This window comes from Eptesicus fuscus, chromosome 5, assembly GCF_027574615.1.
Source record: "Eptesicus fuscus isolate TK198812 chromosome 5, DD_ASM_mEF_20220401, whole genome shotgun sequence".
Lineage (NCBI taxonomy): Eukaryota > Metazoa > Chordata > Mammalia > Chiroptera > Vespertilionidae > Eptesicus > Eptesicus fuscus.
The window spans coordinates 552743-569105 of record NC_072477.1 but is presented as its reverse complement, the minus strand read 5'-3'; the positions used below and the strand labels follow the sequence as shown (position 1 = coordinate 569105).

The 16363-nt window shown below is 67.9% G+C and overlaps 1 long non-coding RNA gene across 1 annotated transcript; it reads right to left on the bottom strand.

The window, feature by feature from the left end:
* Positions 1-7395: 7395 nt before the first annotated feature.
* On the bottom strand, positions 7396-8869 carry LOC129149084 (uncharacterized). The gene is made up of 3 exons (XR_008556018.1): positions 8823-8869; positions 8294-8356; positions 7396-7442 (listed from the first exon to the last, which is right to left on the bottom strand). It is a non-coding gene; the product is annotated as an uncharacterized LOC129149084 (long non-coding RNA).
* Positions 8870-16363: the final 7494 nt, after the last annotated feature.

Below are 16363 nucleotides of genomic sequence, written 5' to 3'. Positions count from 1 at the left end.
GCGCGGGCCTGGGCGGTGGCGAGCGCGCGGGAGCGGCGGGCTCGGGCTCGCAGGCGGCTGCGCTCGACCCGGCCCGGCTTCCTCCCGGCGGCGGCGGCGGCGGCGGCGGCGGGTCCCGGCCTCGGCTCTGAGCGCCCGCGCTCCCGGCGCCCGCAGCCAACAAGTTCGGGACGAGACTGACAGCTCGCTCGCCCATTCGTCACCCGCGCACCTGCATATGCATGAGGGGGCGGGGCCGAGCCGCGGGGTGGGGCCGGGGGCCGGGGGCGCCGGCGCTTTAAAGGCGGCGGAGGGCGCCTCCTGCCAGCGCCCGGGACGCCGAGGCCGCGGGGGCTTCGCCGCCGACGCTTCCGCGGCCGTTCCCGGCGAGCGGGGACCGGCGCCGCCGAGCGCCCTCTGCTCGCCCGCGCCCCGCCGAGTGCCGGAGCCGGGGGGTGGGGCGCCCCCTGAGGTCACCGCGGGGTCCCCTCCCATCAGCGCACCTCCGCCGCGCTCCGCGGGGTCCCCGAGGAGAGGCCACCTCCTGCACAAATCCGGGCTCGGCCCCCACGCGCGGCGGGCGCGGCCTGGGGCCGGAGCCGGCCCAACCTACTGCGCTCCCCCTTCGCGGGGGAGGGTCCCCTCCCTGAGCCGCTCCCACCGCTCCACGCCGGCCGCAGGGGGCGCTGCTCCCCGCCGACGCCCGGGCCCTCCCCGCCCCCCGACTCGCGGGTGGGGCAGCCGGGCAGCCGGGCAGCCAGCGCTCCAGCCAGAGGCTGCGCGTGCACTCGCGCTGGCACTCGGGTGCCCACGTTCGGGGAGTGCCTGGGCCGGGGCCGAGCGTGGACGAGGCGAGGGGTCCCCTGAGAGGCTCCTCCTGCCGCCCTGGTCGCCACCCTCGCCCCACCTGCTGCCCCACCTCCACGGCGCCATCACAAAGAGCTCCGGCCTCCGAGCATCGCCTCCCCCCACCCAGCAGGGCCCCTCCAGGACTGGCCAGCCCCCGGCTGCCGGGGTCACATGTTCCACAGGGGTCTCCTCGCCCCAGGCCCGGGGGTGGGTGCCGGGAGCGCGGCGCTGCCTGGGGCTGGTCATGGGCACAATTAGGGGCCCGGGAGGCCCGGGAGGAAGAGCGCCCCAAGGAACTGGTTCGGGCCCGGCGGACACTAACCCAAGCGGCCCGATGCCTCGGGATGAATGCCGCCCCCACCCGTCTCCCGGCCCAGGCTGAGCACCCTGCCCAGGACCCGGGCCTCGGCTGCAGCTGGGGGCCCAGAGGGAAGGGGCCTGGCTCTGCTCACCCACGTGGCCATCCCTAACCTGAGCCCCTCTGTCGGCTGGAAGGGGCAGGACACAAGCCAGGCACCCGTCCTCCTAATAGGGCCCTCGAGCTGCGTTCAGGGCACTCCTCCCTTCCTGCAGGGGCGGGGGTTCCCTGAGGAGGTCCGACTCTCTGCTCTGGCCTGGAGGGAAGAGGAGGCCCCAGTGCCAGGGGTCCGAGGCTCCATCCCTGCTCATGCCCACTGCCCCACCACCCACCCAGGCCCGGGGCACCTCTGCCCCGCACTGTCAGCACTGAGCAAGGCAGACAGTCCCTGCCCACCCTCAGGGTCTCCCGGGCGACCCAGGGAGGAGCCCGAGGAGGGGGCGGGGAAGGGGATGGTCATGCAACGATCCTGGGGCCAAGCGAGCCTGACCCCAGTGAGGGCCAGTGAGAGACCACGGCCGAGGCAGAGGGGGCAGGGGCGTAGGTGAGGCTGAGGCTGGGCGGGGTGGGCGCCAGGCTGAGCTGGGCCTCCCGGGCTGCAGTCTTCCTGCTGAGACCAACGGGAAGTCACAGAGAGCAGCCGCGCGGGGTTGGGCTCCGCGCCGTGACTTCCATTTTCACAAGGATCCCTGGCTGCGGGGGAGGGGTGGCAGGGGGGAGGCCATAGGTGGCCACTGTCACAGGGCACGTGAGCGGGGAAGGAGGCCAGTGCCCGGCCAGGGCCTGGAGCTGGAGGGACTGAGGACCGGGGAATTCTGGCGTGCGCCTCCCTCACCCACCTCAGGCTGCTCAGGCCAGCTGGCGGAGGGAGGGCGGCCTCGGCTGGGCCCCCATCTAGAAGCTGCTGTCTCTAAAAAAAAAAAAAAGAAAGAAAGAAAGGAAAAAAAATTAACAAAAAAAAAGCCCGGCCAGCATGGCTCAGTGGTTGAGCATCGACCTGTGACCCAGGAGGTCACAGTTCAACTCCCGGTCAGGGCACATGCCTGGGTTGTGGGCTCCATCCCCAATGTGGGGCGTGCAGGAGGCAGCTGATCAGTGATTCTCTCTCATCCTTGATGTTTCTCTCTCACTCTCTCTCTCTCTCTCTCTCCCTTCCTCCCTGAAATCAATAAAAGTAAATTCTTTTTAAACAGTGGAAGCTGCCGTCTCAGCTGAGACTCTTTCTCAGCCGGAAGCACCGGGGATGGCCGCGCCCTGCACCTCAGGACCCAAGCTCAACCCGGCCGGAGACGCACTCCCTCGGGGGCCAGGGAGCCCCTGAGCGCCTGCAGAGCTACGGAGACAGTGGCCTGGCCCATCCGCCTCCCTCCACACCCTCTGGGAGCCGGACCAAGGTCCCTGTGGCCAGGGCAGCTGGGGAGCATCGAGGCCGTACTGGGGTCCACAGACCCTGGACACCTGCCTCCCCGCCCTGGGTGCCATCCTGTGGGCCCAGGAGCCCCCTCCTGCCTCCTAGGAGCCACAGCCCAGACCTACTGGTGCCCAAGAGGTTCAAGTCAGGGCAGGTGGCCTCTCCCGGGGGCAAGGGGATGGGGGCACTGGAGGTTGCTAGGAGACAGGGACCCTCCCTCCGAGGGGCCCCTACAGGGATTCCTGCAGCCTTGGGCCAGAGGACTGCAAATCCGGGGTGGTCAGGGCGCCTGCCTCCACCCCTGCTGGGCCAGGCTGCCCTGCCTCTTCCAGGAAGGCTGCCGTGATTGCTCTGGGGTCCACGGAGCCACAGCACCCCTCAGATCCCAGTTCCACGGGCCCCCTCGCCTGGGGCTCCCCCTCTGAGCTCCAGCCGCAGGGGTTCTCCGGGTGTGCCCTGGGCGAGTGCTCTGCTTGTGCCGGACACGGCACGGGGAGTCTGGGGGCCACTCAGCCAGGCCAGGGGGCTTCCGCCCGGCCGGGGTGCGGGCTGCCCAGGGTGTGGACAGAGCCTGCTGCGCTCAGGGTGAGCTGTGCTTCCGCCCGGTTGTGCGGTGCTAAATATAGCGCCAGGGAGGGGGTTTCCGGTTACAGCCCCCCCTCCAGTGCCGGGAAATCGATGCCAGTTCCATTAGGGCTCCTCAGCCGCCCGCTGACCTGCCCCAGGCTGCAGAGTGAGGGGCGGGGCTGCACTCCCGGCCAGGGACCCTGCCCTCTACCCCACCCTGCAGGGAGCCCAGGCCCTGCCGGACGCCCTTCCGAGACAGTGCGCAGGCAGCCCAGAGCCTGTGAGCAGCAGGGTGGGCCTCAGGCAGGCGGTGAGGGAGGCCGGCGGCGCGGGGCATACCTGGGCAGAGCTCCTGCCCCGGGACAGTTCTTAGGTGAGCGAGGCCGGGGCAGCCCACTGGGGTCTCCTCTGGACAGAACGGAGCTGCAGCGCCCCGGACCCCACAGTAGCCCAGCCCTCTGGCCCCCTGGACGCACCACACACCGGCGGGCCCCGCCCTAGCAGCTTGGCTCTCACCTGGCTGGGCTCCCAGGAGGCCCCACCTGGGTCAGGGCCAGCATTTGCATATAGGTGTGCTGCTGGGGTGGGTGGATGGGGCCTCAAATGCCAGGCCTGGGGCTGTGCTGCTCGGCTAGGCTCCACTACACGCACCCCCCAGGCCCACAGGAAGGGAGGGGCCGGGGCGCCCTCCACGCTGCTCACAAAACACCGCCTGCCTGGGGTCGGCCTGGGGTCGGCCTGGGGAGGGGCAGGGCAGGGGCAGGGGGAGCACACAGGGCAGGCAGCCCCCGCAGGAGCCAGAGGCAGCATGGCCGCCCCCCACCGTCCAGTCGCAGCCCAGAGCCCAGCCCGAGAACACTGGGGCCCATGGCAACGCTCCTGGCCACTCCGGTCCCCAGACCCGCCCTTCCTGTGGGGACAGCACCCCAGGGGCTGACCAGAGGGTGTGGGGGCTCCGGGGAAGGGCCCCATCCCCGGCTGGTGCCTGTGACCGTGATGACCAGCACACACTCCCCGCAGCGGGCGGGCTCCTGGGGGCCGGCTACGTGGGCAGCGCGCCCACCTGTGACCCAGTGCTCGAGGCAGACGGGGCAGCTCGCACGGCCGGACCCTCCGGACGGGCAGGGCCTTCGAGACCACACACAGGCGGCAGGGGGAGGGAGACGGCACCACGCTCCTGCGGCCCAGGGGACACGGGCTCTGGGGGTGCCGGCCCAGGCCACTGGGTGGGGGACCTCACTTCTCCAGGAACAGGGAGTGTGCCCCCTGGAGTGCACAACCCCCAGTTCTGCGCCCCTCCTGACCGAGGCTGGCTCAGCCGACACCCCGGAGGCCCCAGCTCACTCCGCGGCCTGGCGCCCAGTGGGCCCCATCCCCAGGCCCTGAGCTGCCCTCCCTGAGTGTGTACCTCCCCCCCGCCTCCCCCCGGCCTGGCCTGCCCTTCGGCATCGCCACAGCCCAGGCTTTGCTGCTCGGAGCTGAGGGCCTCCCCGGTCCCAGCGCAGAGCCGTGGACACAGCTGAAGCGACATGAGCGTTTATTGGGGCTGCAGGCGGAGGGAGGCCCGGCCTCGATCCAGACCCTCTCGAGGGTCACTGGGGATCCAGGGCAGGGCGCACACTCTGGAGGAACCAGGAGACACCAAAGATGACGCTGGGGCTCCTGGGGATGCTCGGGTGGTCCGAGAAGGCCTGGGCGCCCCCCAGGGGCAGGTGCACCACCTCAATGGGCCCCAATTCTGGGCATCTGTCCCCTCCGCATAGAACATGGTCAGCCCCACGCCAGCCCTGTGGGTCGAGACAGCGCAGGCTGAGCCCCAGAGCAGGCCCCCGCCCTCTCCGCGGCACCGTCCTGTCCCCGGGGGGCAGGACTCAGAGGCCCCCACCCATCCGTGCCGGAGTGAAGGCAGGCAAGCCACCACGCCGTGAGGGCCACGTGGCCAGGACCTGCGCCAGCCGAGGAGCTGACCATCCAGGCCAAGAGGACCACAGCCGTGAGCTGGGAAGGGGGTCTGAGCCCCAGGGCAGACAGGAGACCGGCCACCCTGACCACAGCGGCCGAGGCTCTGAAGGGCCCACCGGCCGTGAGGCTGAGGGGGCTGCAGCTGCTCAGCCTCAGGACTGTCCGGGGCACCGCCCCTCCCGGCCTGTCCACGCCGGGCCCTCGGCCAGGGCCTCCTTCCCAGCGGGCGGTGGACGTAGCCCCCAGTCCCCCCCCCCCCCCCGCCCCCGGCTGCTGAGGTGTGTGCTGCAACCAGGGCCACACCAGCCACCTCGGGGCGTGGGCCTGGGAGGGCTCCCCCTGCAGGGCACCAGGCGGGGGCAGCAGGTGCCGGGGCAGCCCAAGCCCACGCCCAAGGGCCCTCGCCCCGAGAGGAGCAGGAGGGTTCCATTCTCGATGGGTGGCGGCCAGAAGGGGGTACCGGCCCCCAGGAGGGAGACCAGCGCCGAAGGCAGTGGCCCGGGCGGCGGGGGCGGGGGTGGGAGCGGGCAGCGCGGGGACTGCTGGCTGCGAGGACAGGGCGGTGCACGGGCCAGTCTGGATCCCAGAACGGGGGAGCGAGGCCGTAACGGCGCGCAGGGGGAGAAGGGGTGTCAGGGGGGATGTCTGGGGGGTAAGGGGGACCCAGGTCAGCGGCGGCACACGGGGCAGGGAGCGGGACCGCGGCCGCCTCGCCCCGCCTCCAGGAGGGCCCCGCACTGACCTCGCCCAGCTGCTTCCCCTGCCCTCCATCCCCTTATCTCCCTCAGACCCTTCCTGGCGGCCTTTCCGCCGGCGGCACAGCCGCCTTTGATGGAAGCCCGTCTGTGGGTTCCAGTCTGCTTCCTCCGGCTGACGAGACGGGCGTGGCCTCTGAGCATGCCCAGCCAGGCCGGGCACCGCCTCCCCCCCACTCAGCCATTCCCCGCCGGCGGACCTGGCGAAGGCCTGGGACCTGTCACCGGGGACTGGCAGGTGAGCGGCCGCCTCACCACCCGCCCTGCTGTGTGTCCGGCCTCGGGAGGCCCACGGGACACCGGCCTGACCTGCACGCGAGCCCCACTTCAATCCTGCTCCCCACAGCCCCCCTCAGCCCCCCTCAGCCCCGAAATGCAATCTGAGCAGGCTGCTCCCCGTCCACAGCCTCCCCTGGCTCCCCAGCACCCTCGGGATCGGGCACAGCCCGGAGGCCTCGCTCTGGAGCCCTTCTGTCAGGACGCCCACCAGGCTTACCTCCCGGGAGGGAACCCCTCCAGGACACCCCCACCTGCCTTCCTCCTGGCCCACCCCCCGAACCAGCCCCTACCTCAGGGCAGGCCCCTGGCCTCTCCCGGCCCCCAGCAGGCTCAGGGGAACGTAGCCGCTGGCGGGCCGCACGGAGGCCACCGCAGAGCATGGACTGAGGCCCCTCACACCCAGACAGCCAGCCCCTGGCACGGAACCCCAAACCCTCCATCCCGTGTAACACGGAGGGCCCTGTGGCCCACCTCCAACCCCCCGGAGGCCGGGGGCCGCTGAAGCTGGGGCGGGGGGCCCAGCCCACCACGGTGCGCCCTGCACTGGGCTGGGAGGTAGAGCCCTCGGGGTGCGGGCCCTGCCTCCGGAGAAGGCGCCAGCCCAGTGAGCTCAGGGCACTGAGGCCCTCCCGCCCCAGGCCTCCCTGAAGTCCGGCGTCCAGGCCACACCTCGTCCCCCTGCCCAGGACACAGCCTTCCCCTCCTTCCTGAGCCCCTGTCAGAGCAGCTCTGTGACTCACCCCCACCCCCAGGGCCCCATCCTTAATCCCACAGGAAGTGGAGGCATCTGTCGGCAGCAGCTGCCCCCGAGGCCGCCCCACAGGGCTGGGGGCCGCAGGGCAGGCGCATGGGCCCAGCCTGCCCCCGAACCGGCTCCCAGACCCCAGGTTCCGGCCTGGGTCACCCTCTGGGTGGGTTCCACCCCACCTCCCCCCACCCCACGGTGAGAACAAGGGGGCAGGCACTGCCTGGCTTGCATACCCCTGCGGACCGGGCGCTCACTGCCCGCAGGCCGCCTGTGCCCCCCCCAGCGCCCCTCCCTGGCCCCGCGGGCCCGGCCCCCTCACCTGTAGGTGGCGACGCGGACGGCCCCTCTGAGGACAGGAGGTAGCGACCCTTTCCCAAGGCCTCCCTGCAGCCACGTCCCCCGGCACAGCCCCGGCCAGTCCACGACGCCCGCACACAGCTCCTGCATCGCCCGCCGAGCCTGGCAGTTCCACGGACACCGCCCGCGGCCTGTCCGCGTTCACCGTCACCAGGAACCCGGGAAGCGGCGCTCCACCTGGCTCACGTACACACCCGGGTGGGGAGGCAGAGCAGGGTCACGGCCGCACGGAGGCCACCTCCTTAGCCAGACCCCTCCCAGGCCTGTTTCCCCGGAGCCTCCCCACATCTGCGTCCTAACCCTAGACCACTGGGCCAGCTCCCCGCCCTGGGCCTCACCCCCGGCCTCACCCCCGGCCTCACCCCGGGCCTCACCCCGGGCCTCACCCCGGGCCTCACCCCCGGCCTCACCCCGGGCCTCACCCCCGGCCTCACCCCCGGCCTCACCCCCGGCCTCACCCTGGGCCTCACCCCCGGCCTCACCCCCGGCCTCACCCCGGGCCTCACCCCCGGCCTCACCCCCGGTCTCACCCCCGGCCTCACCCCGGGTCTCACCCCCGGCCTCACCCCGGGCCTCACCCCCGGCCTCACCCCCGGGCCTCACCCCCGGGCCTCACCCCCGGCCTCACCCCCGGCCTCACCCCGGGCCTCACCCCCGGCCTCACCCCGGGCCTCACCCCGGGCCTCACCCCCGGGCCTCACCCCCGGGCCTCACCTGGCCTCACCCCCGGCCTCACCCCCGGCCTCACCCCTGGCCTCACCTGGCCTCACCCCCGGCCTCACCTGGCCTCACCCCGGGCCTCACCCCCGGCCTCATCCCCGGGCCTCACCCCCGGCCTCACCCCGGGCCTCACCCCCAGGCCTCACCCCGGGCCTCACCCCCGGGCCTCACCCCCGGCCTCACCCCGGCCTCACCCCCGGCCTCACCTGGCCTCACCCGGCCTCACCCCCGGCCTCACCCCCGGCCTCACCCCCGGCCTCACCCCTGGCCTCACCTTGGGCCTCACCCCCGGCCTCACCCGGCCTCACCTGGCCGAATTGCTCCAGCAGCACCGGGCTCCATGGGAAGCGTTGACCAGGAGAATGGTCACACTGCGGGGGGGCGGGGACGGAGCTCAGTACAGAAGCACCCCTCGTCTCGCCTCCCTGGGGGCCCCGTTCCCAGCATTCCCAGCCGCCCTCCTCTCCCCGGCAGCGTGGGGAAAATGGGTCCCTTGCTCAGATGGGGAGAGTGAGGCCCAGGCAGGGCCAGAGCGGCCAGGTCACACATTCGGGCGAGGACCCCGCTGGCAGGAGGGGCAGCGGCGTGGGGGAGACACGTTTGGAAGGTGGGGGCCGGTGACTGACAGGACATGGGGCCCCTGCTGCCTGCTGACCACTCCTGTGGCCACGTCACACCGTCCAGCCCACACGCCAGGGTCAGGAGCCAGGCCCCCAGACAGCTCCTCTCAGTCCCACGGGGTGGCCCTCAGCGAAGGGAGAGTGGGGGTGTTCGTGGGGGACACAGACGCAGAGGAGGGTCCCCCTGGGCATCAGAGGAGCTGGGCTGGGCCCTCACCTGTCGTGCATCTTCATGAAGTCCCACGACCTCTGGGTGCCGTTCTGGAAGAGGCGGGCGGCGGTCAGGGTGGGCACGGCCGCCCCGCGGTGCAGGCCCTCTGAGAGCCGAGGCCAGAAGAGCCGGCACCGGCCCCGACCACGGAGGCCCACGCCCAGGCTGGCCCATCGGAGCCGAGCGCCCGCAGGGGGCTGGGCAGGGGTCAGGGACAGCCTGAGAGCATCCAGGCCCAGCACGGGCACCCGCACGGTGACGCCCAGGAGCGGCGGAGGTGCACGGTGGCACCAAGTGCGGGTGGGACCAGGGGCAGGGCAGGCAGGGCCCCAGGGGCCAAGCGGAGACCAGGTTCCCATGGCTGAAGGTCCCTCAGGCACTGGACAAGCGGGGGGGCAGGAGGGCAGGCCAGGCTCCTGAGAGAGCACGACCCCAGGAGCAGCGGGGTAGGGTGGCCCCCGGGCAGGGTGGGGGTCACACACAGGACACGGGGATTCAAGGATGGTGACCGGATGGTGGACAACCCCTTCCCGCCCTGCCCCCCCACCCTGGGCACCCTCCCCCCCGCCCTGGGCACCCTGCACCCCCACCCTGGGCACCCTGCCCCCCGCCCTGGGCACCCTCCCCCCCGCCCTGGGCACCCTCCCCCCCGCCCTGGACACCCTGCCCCAAGGGCGGCCAGGACCCTGGGGGGCACGCTGCACGCTGGAGGCCGTGTGGGCAGGGTCTGGGCTGAGCCTGCTGGGGGAGGCAGAACGGACACTAACGGGGTCCTAGCAGGCGGAGGGTCGAAGCTTTCCAGAATCCTGCCGGCGGGACACCAGTAGGTGAGATGGACATCCCACCTGGCCCAGCACCCTCCCCCGGCACCCTGTGGGTCAGGCTGGACCCTGGGCACTTGGGGCCCTGCCCTGTGGCTGCCCAGCACCAGCCCCTCACTCACTGGGCCAGCCCAGAGGCCCCGGGAACTGCTGGCCCCACCACTGGGCTCTGTCCAGCCACGAAATGGACTTGGTCCTGAGCACGAGACACAGGAAGTGCAGGCGCGGGGCCGGGGGGGGGGGGGAGTTTCAGGAGAAATTCTGGAGGTGACGCCACACAGAAAGGACAGGGCATTCCGGGGGGGGGGGGGGCCTCACAGGGGGGGCTCACAGGGGGACCCTCACAGAGGGGGCTCACAGACAGGGGCCCTCACAGGGGGGCTCACAGGAGGGGGTCTCACGGGGGGGACCGTCACAGTCGGGGCCGCAGGTGGTCCCAGCAGCACGGCCTGGGTCTGGGTCTGAGCTGGCCGGAGGCAGAGGTGTCCGGAGGGTGGGGCCGCCTTGGTCCCAAAGGGCAGGGAGGACGGTGCCCTGTGTGTGCGGCCGGCTGCCCGGGAGGCTGTCCTCAGGCACCGCCCCCGGAGCAAGCCTGGGCCTGCCTGCCATCGGCCACCCCGGAGCCGCCTGCCGTGTGCGCGGGCCTGCCGTGTGCGCGGGCCTGCCGTGTGCGCGGGCCTGCCGTGTGCGCGGGCCTGCCGTGCGCCGGGGCCTGCCGTGCCCGCCTCCCTCAGGGCGTGTCCCGTGTGGGTCTCAGAGACCCTCGGCTCAAGATCAAAACGTCCGTCAGACCTTTAGGTCCAGCCGAGGCGGGTGCAGGGCAGGTCTGAGGCTGCCACGCTCAGGGCCCCCCTCCGGGCCCCGGCCAGCTGGTGGGCCCAACCTGGCTCCTCTTCTGAGGCCCGCACACAGTCCCCTCCCCGTCAGAGCCCCAGGGGTGCCCTGTCCGGTCCGTCTGTCTGTCCACAGCGCGCCTTGGCCAGGGCGGCTCAGGGCCAAAGGCTGTAGGAGCTCCGGCCGGCGGGCACTGCCCCGCCCAGTGGCCTGGCCCCCAGCCTGTGCCCAGCTCGGCGTGGCCGCACAGCTCGGCTCTGGTCACCAGCACCCACCGGTGGGAATGGAGCCCCGGGGAGCCCGGCAACAGGGAAAGTGGGGTGCGGGGGCCTCTCTCGGGCTGGGCTCCATTGGGGGTTCCCGGGGTCACTGTGCTGTGTGAGAGGGCAGCCGGCCGGGGCAGGCGGAGCTGCAGGTAACGGTGGGGACCTGAGTGGACACAGCAGGTCCTGGAGGGGCGGCAGGAGGCGGCCACCGGCTGGACACGGGAGGGGGAGGCGGCACCCCGCTCACCCACAGATGCTTCCTGGTGGCCTGCGAGGCGCCCCAGCCCCGGGGGGGCGGGGGGGAGCGTGGTCCCGCCCTCCAAGTCCCTCGGGTGGGAGGCCCCACGGGGGAGACCCGGAGGCGGGGGGAGGAAGCCCACCTGAGGCCGTCAGTGCCCGTCAGCCTCCCGCCTCCTCTTCCCGGGACCCCACCGCCTCCAGGAGGCGTCCCTGCGGGCCCCCACGGGGCTGGGACCCCGAGCCCCCACCCGCGAGGCCGGGGCGGGGCGGGCGCCGGGAGTGGGCGGGGCTCCGCGCTGTGGGCGGGGCGGGCGCCAGGAGTGGGCGGGGCTCCGCGCTGTGGGCGGGGCGGGCGCCGGGAGTGGGCGGGGCTCCGCGCTGTGGGCGGGGCGGGCGCCGCGGAAGGGGCGGCGGCGGCGGCGGGCGGCTCACCTGGCGGCCGGCACCGGGAGCGGCTGCGGGGCGGGGGCTGCGGCCCGGCCCACGTCACCCGGTCGGGGCGCTCCCGGGCCGCGCGGGGGTCCCGGGCGCGGCGGCCACAGCGGGTGCGCGCCGGGCAGGAGCGGGCGGACGGGCGGGGCGGGCGGGGCCGGAGAGGACGCGCCGCCGAGCGGAGGCCTCCCACGGCCCCCGCAGCCCCGGGATGGGTGTCCGGGGGTGCGGGGTGGGGCAGCCCCGGGATGGGTGTCCGGGGGTGCGGGGTGGGGCAGCCCCGGGAGGCAGAGTGGCCCCTCCCGGGAGCCTCGTGGCGGGGAACGAGGAGGCCGTGCCCGCCCGCGTGGCCCAGGGGTTGAAGCCGGAGGGAGGGGCGTGCAGGAGGCACCGATCCCTGGTTCTCATCATCGACGTTTCTCCCTCTCCCGTCCCCTCTGAAGTCAATAAACATTGAAAAGAGAAAGCTCGTCCTGACCCGTGTGGCTCAGTGGACAGAGCGTCGGCCTGCGGACTGAAGGGTCCCAGGTTCGATTCCGGTCAAGGGCATGGACCTTGGTTGCGGGCACATCCCCAGTGGGGGGGGGTGTGCAGGAGGCGGCTGATCGATGTTTCTAACTCTCTATCCCTCTCCCTTCCTCTCTGTAAAAAACCAATAAAATGTATTTTTTTAAAAAGAACAGAGAAAGCTCTGGAAGGAGTAAGGCAGAGCGAGGCCCTGCCCTCTGGGCTCCTGGGGTGCGGGACCTGGCCTGGCCCGTCGTCCGCTCTGCCCTCCCCCAACAAGTCCCCACCCTCCCTCCATGTGGGCCCAAGGACCCCCCTCCCAGTGTGGCCTCGGCCTCCCCAGGCGCTGGTACAAGGTGGGGCGGGGGGGGTGAAGTGGGGGGGGACTATGGCCCAGGAGGGACCGCCCAGGTGGGGCTGGCCACGGGGCCGTGAGATTTGTCCCCGTGTTGCGTGTTGCCTCTAAAAAGCTCCCAGAATTCCGTGGTGTGGAGCCATTGATGGCCTCCTCCCACCCGAGTGGTGCCCTGCTGGGCGGGCAGCTCTCCCGGTCCGTCTCTCTGCAGCCATGGGCAGGGGCGGTTGGGGCCGGAATATTCTGAAGGCTCCGTGGGATGGCGTCAGCTTGGCTTCTCCGCCCGGGTCCGGGGCCTCAGCTTCATGGCTGGCTGGGCGTGTCACTGTGCGTGGCCTCTCCCTGTGGCTGGCGTGGGCCTCCCCGCAGCGTGGCGGTCTCAGCACGCGGCCTCGGGGGTGGCCCGGCCTGGGAAGGCCAGCGGTGCCATTCCCACCGTGTCCTGGGTCGCAGCCAGCCGCAGCCACAGGGTCCAGGGGAGGGGACTTCTCCAGAGGACCTGGGAGGCGTGGGCGTGGGGGTGTCAGAGACCAGCCGCTGTCTCCCTGCTCCCGGCCTTGCCCTGGTGTCCTGGGGGCTGGAGAGAGAGTCACCCCAGAAGCTTCCCCCACCCCCACCAACGGCCTTTTCCTCCGCGCACACGGCCTGGTCCTCCTCCTGCTGGGGCTGCGTGGAGTGAGGCCTGGCCACACAGCGTGACGCGGGGCCAGACCCAGGGCACACGGGCCGCCCAGGAGGCCTCTCCCGTGTGTGTGTGTGTGTGTGTGTGTGTGTGTGTGTGTGTGTGTATACTAGAGGCCTGGTGCACGGATTTGTGCACCGGTGGGGTCCCTCGGCCTGGCCTGCAAGGATTGGGCTAAAACCAGCTGGCTCTCCAACATCCCCTGAAGGGTACAGATTGCGAGACCCCGCCTGCAGGCCCAGCCCCCAGGACCTGGACGCCCACCGGCTCCCTCCTCCCTCCTCTCTGGGTCCAGGGTGCGGGTGAACCAGATTCAGGGCCCACAGTGCCCCAGCAGCAACCCAACCCACGGCCCATTCCACGAGGAACTCCCTCCCTCCTCCACTGTCGGAGCTTCTGCCCCCTAGTGGTCATTGCATGTCATGGCTACCAGGCGAACGGTTGAACAGTCAGTCGGTCACTTGGGCTTTTATAGATATACTAGTGGCCCGCTGCACAAAATTCGTGCACATTAAAAGGGAATTAACTAGAGGAAATATTTTAATATTGCTATTTGCCCTTTGTAATAGAAGTGTGAGAGATGAAAGGAAATTAGTAAAATGTATATGAAAATAGTATATAAATTTATTAATAAACAGTAACAAAAGGATATAACAACAACAGAGGCATGATATAAAAACAACAAAAACAAAAATAAAATAAAAAGCCCTAACAGGTTTGGCTCAGTGGATAGAGCGTCGGCCTGCGTATTCAAGGGTCCCGGGTTCGATTCCGGTCAAGGGCATGTACCTTGGTTGCGGGCACATACCCAGTAGGGAGTGTGTAGGAGGCGGCTGATCGATGTTTCTTTCTCATCGATGTTTCTAACTCTCTATCCCTCTCCCTTCCTCTCTGTAAAAAATCAATAAAATATATATTTTTAAATAAATAAATAAAAACAACAAAAACATGATATAAAAACAACGGGGATGCAAACACTGACTGATAAAGTGATTAAACTTATTCTAATGTCTCCCTGTATCCCACATTAAGAGTGAAAACACTCAGCGTGCTTGACGAATTTCCCTTGTGATGAAGTATTTACAACTTTAACTTTAACATCACACGCTCTTCGAACTCGAGAGAAAGCAACATATAACTGACCCTGTCCGAAAACGGGTTCAGGTAGGAATATTCCTACTCTGTCTAGAGTTTGTCCTTGTGATTTATTAATAGTCATCGCAAATGCTGTCATCACGGGAAACTGTCGTCGAATCAATCTAAATGGGAGGCCAGTGTCAGATGGGGACAAATCAAGTCTTGGAATCAGAACGACCTCTCCCTCTGCAGATCCTGCTAATACTTCAGCTTCGATAATGTCAGGTCGTAATCTTTTGATAATAAATCTGGTACCATTACAAAGACCCCACTTACTACTAAGATTTCTCAATAGCATGATGATTGCACCCACTTTCAATTTTAATTTATGACATGGCATTCCCGAAGGAGTAATGCTATTAGGAAATTTGATGGGAAAATTTTCCTTTTCAGCATCGTCTGCTGAGTCAATGGAATCATCACTCAAATGTGTGTGAAAATCTCCATCAAGTATATCCAACATTTCTTCATTTAATTCTTGAACGTGCTCATTTTTTGGACAAAGAATTGCACGTTTAGATATATTTTTAATATTATCTATAGATATACTATTTCCAAAGGTGGCTTCAATAAGAGGTCCATTACAAATCATTGCACAGAGGATCTCAATAATATCCATTCCTAAATAAAAACTGCTATCAGGTTTGCCATCTCCAAGTTTTCCTAACCATTCACTATAAGCAGAATCCTCTGATCTCATATTTGTTTTAAGAGACAACTTTCTGAAACATCCCCAAACATCACAGTATTTTAAACTTGTTTGTACTATGATTGACTGCATAGCATGCGGCACAACACTGAGACATTGTCGAAAATCCCCTCCGAGAAGGACTTTCCCACCAAATGCAACATTCAGATTCATAATTTCTCTTAGTAATCTGTCTATGGCGTTTACAGCATGACTGGATGCCATGGTGCATTCATCAATGTCAGAAGTTGGGCCTTTGTAATGGTTTTAGCAACTTCACTGTTTATATCGAGTCTAGAAATTGAAGTTTCATTTAATGGAATTGGTCATTTTTATTGGGAATGCAAGGTTCTTCCACCGAGAAGTAACTTTGCAGCAATTCCTGTAGACGCTGTGGGTAAAACAGGACCACCCCGGCCTCTAACATAACGTATTAAAACTTTACACAGGTGTGGGGCGCGGCCACAGCGTTTGGACAGGTCGGAGCCTCGGACTGACGAGAGGGCTCAGTCCCCTCATGGCCACGTGCAAGTCCCAGCGTGGAGGGCAGGGCCTCCCAGCACCATGATAGCCAACAGCTGTGGTTGTGAGCGTGAACCTGTGGTCCGAACACGTGGCCCCACGTGCCTGAGTGACGTGGGCTTGACAGAGTTCAGGTGCGTGTAGTTGAGTAGGATCGACACCCACGAGGATGTTGTAAACACCTTGACCCGCCCTTCCTGTGCCTCGTGGCATCGGCTGTAAAATAAAGACACGGCTGGTGGTCCGCGGCGCTGTCTCTCCACGAGAGAGGGCAGCGTCCCACCGGGACCCAGCTTTCCTCTCTCGTCTGTCTCTTCTCAGTCCTTCACCGCCCCCTCAGGGTCACCGAACCGGGCTGAGCTGGCGGCACATACAGATGTGCAGGAGAATGGGGTTCCTGGCTGGCAGGCCCCCGACGGCAAGCTATCCAGCAGCAGATTCTGAGGAATGGGGCTCCCTCCGCCCTCCTGTCAGGGTCTGGTTTGAAGGCCGGCCACGCCCCCTGTTGGGCCAGACCCAGAGTTCTACCACGCCGTGGCCTCCGCCTGGGCAAGCCAGGACTGCCTGCCGCTGGGCGCTCCGGGCGCTCCGAGGCTGGGTTCTTCTCTCAGGCCTCGCGGGAAACAGCTCAGGGTGGGCGCAGCCGTTGCCAAGGCGACCCCTGCAGGACTGCCTTCCTTCCGGTTGGTCAAACTTCTGTCGTGACCGTGTTGCACCAGGGTTTTTATAGAAAGAGATACTGGAGGCCAGGTGCATGAAGATCCGTCACTGGAGGGGGTCCCTCAGCCCGGCCTGCCCCCTCTCACAGTCTGGGAGCCCTCAGGGGCGGGAGGCGACCCGGCGATGAGGGGAAGGCGACGCCCCCATCACACCTCTGCTGCTGCCACTGCCGGCAGCGCAAGCCTCGGCCGGCCCTGGTTACCTGAGCCTCGGGCGGCCCTGGGGGGCTGAGGGGACTTGGGGAATCCAGAGGCAGTCGCACGGAGCGGCCGGACCCGCAGGGTCCAGGGAGTGGGGGCCTCGGGCGGGTTAGGGACACGGGGGCGCTCGGAGGACACCCCAC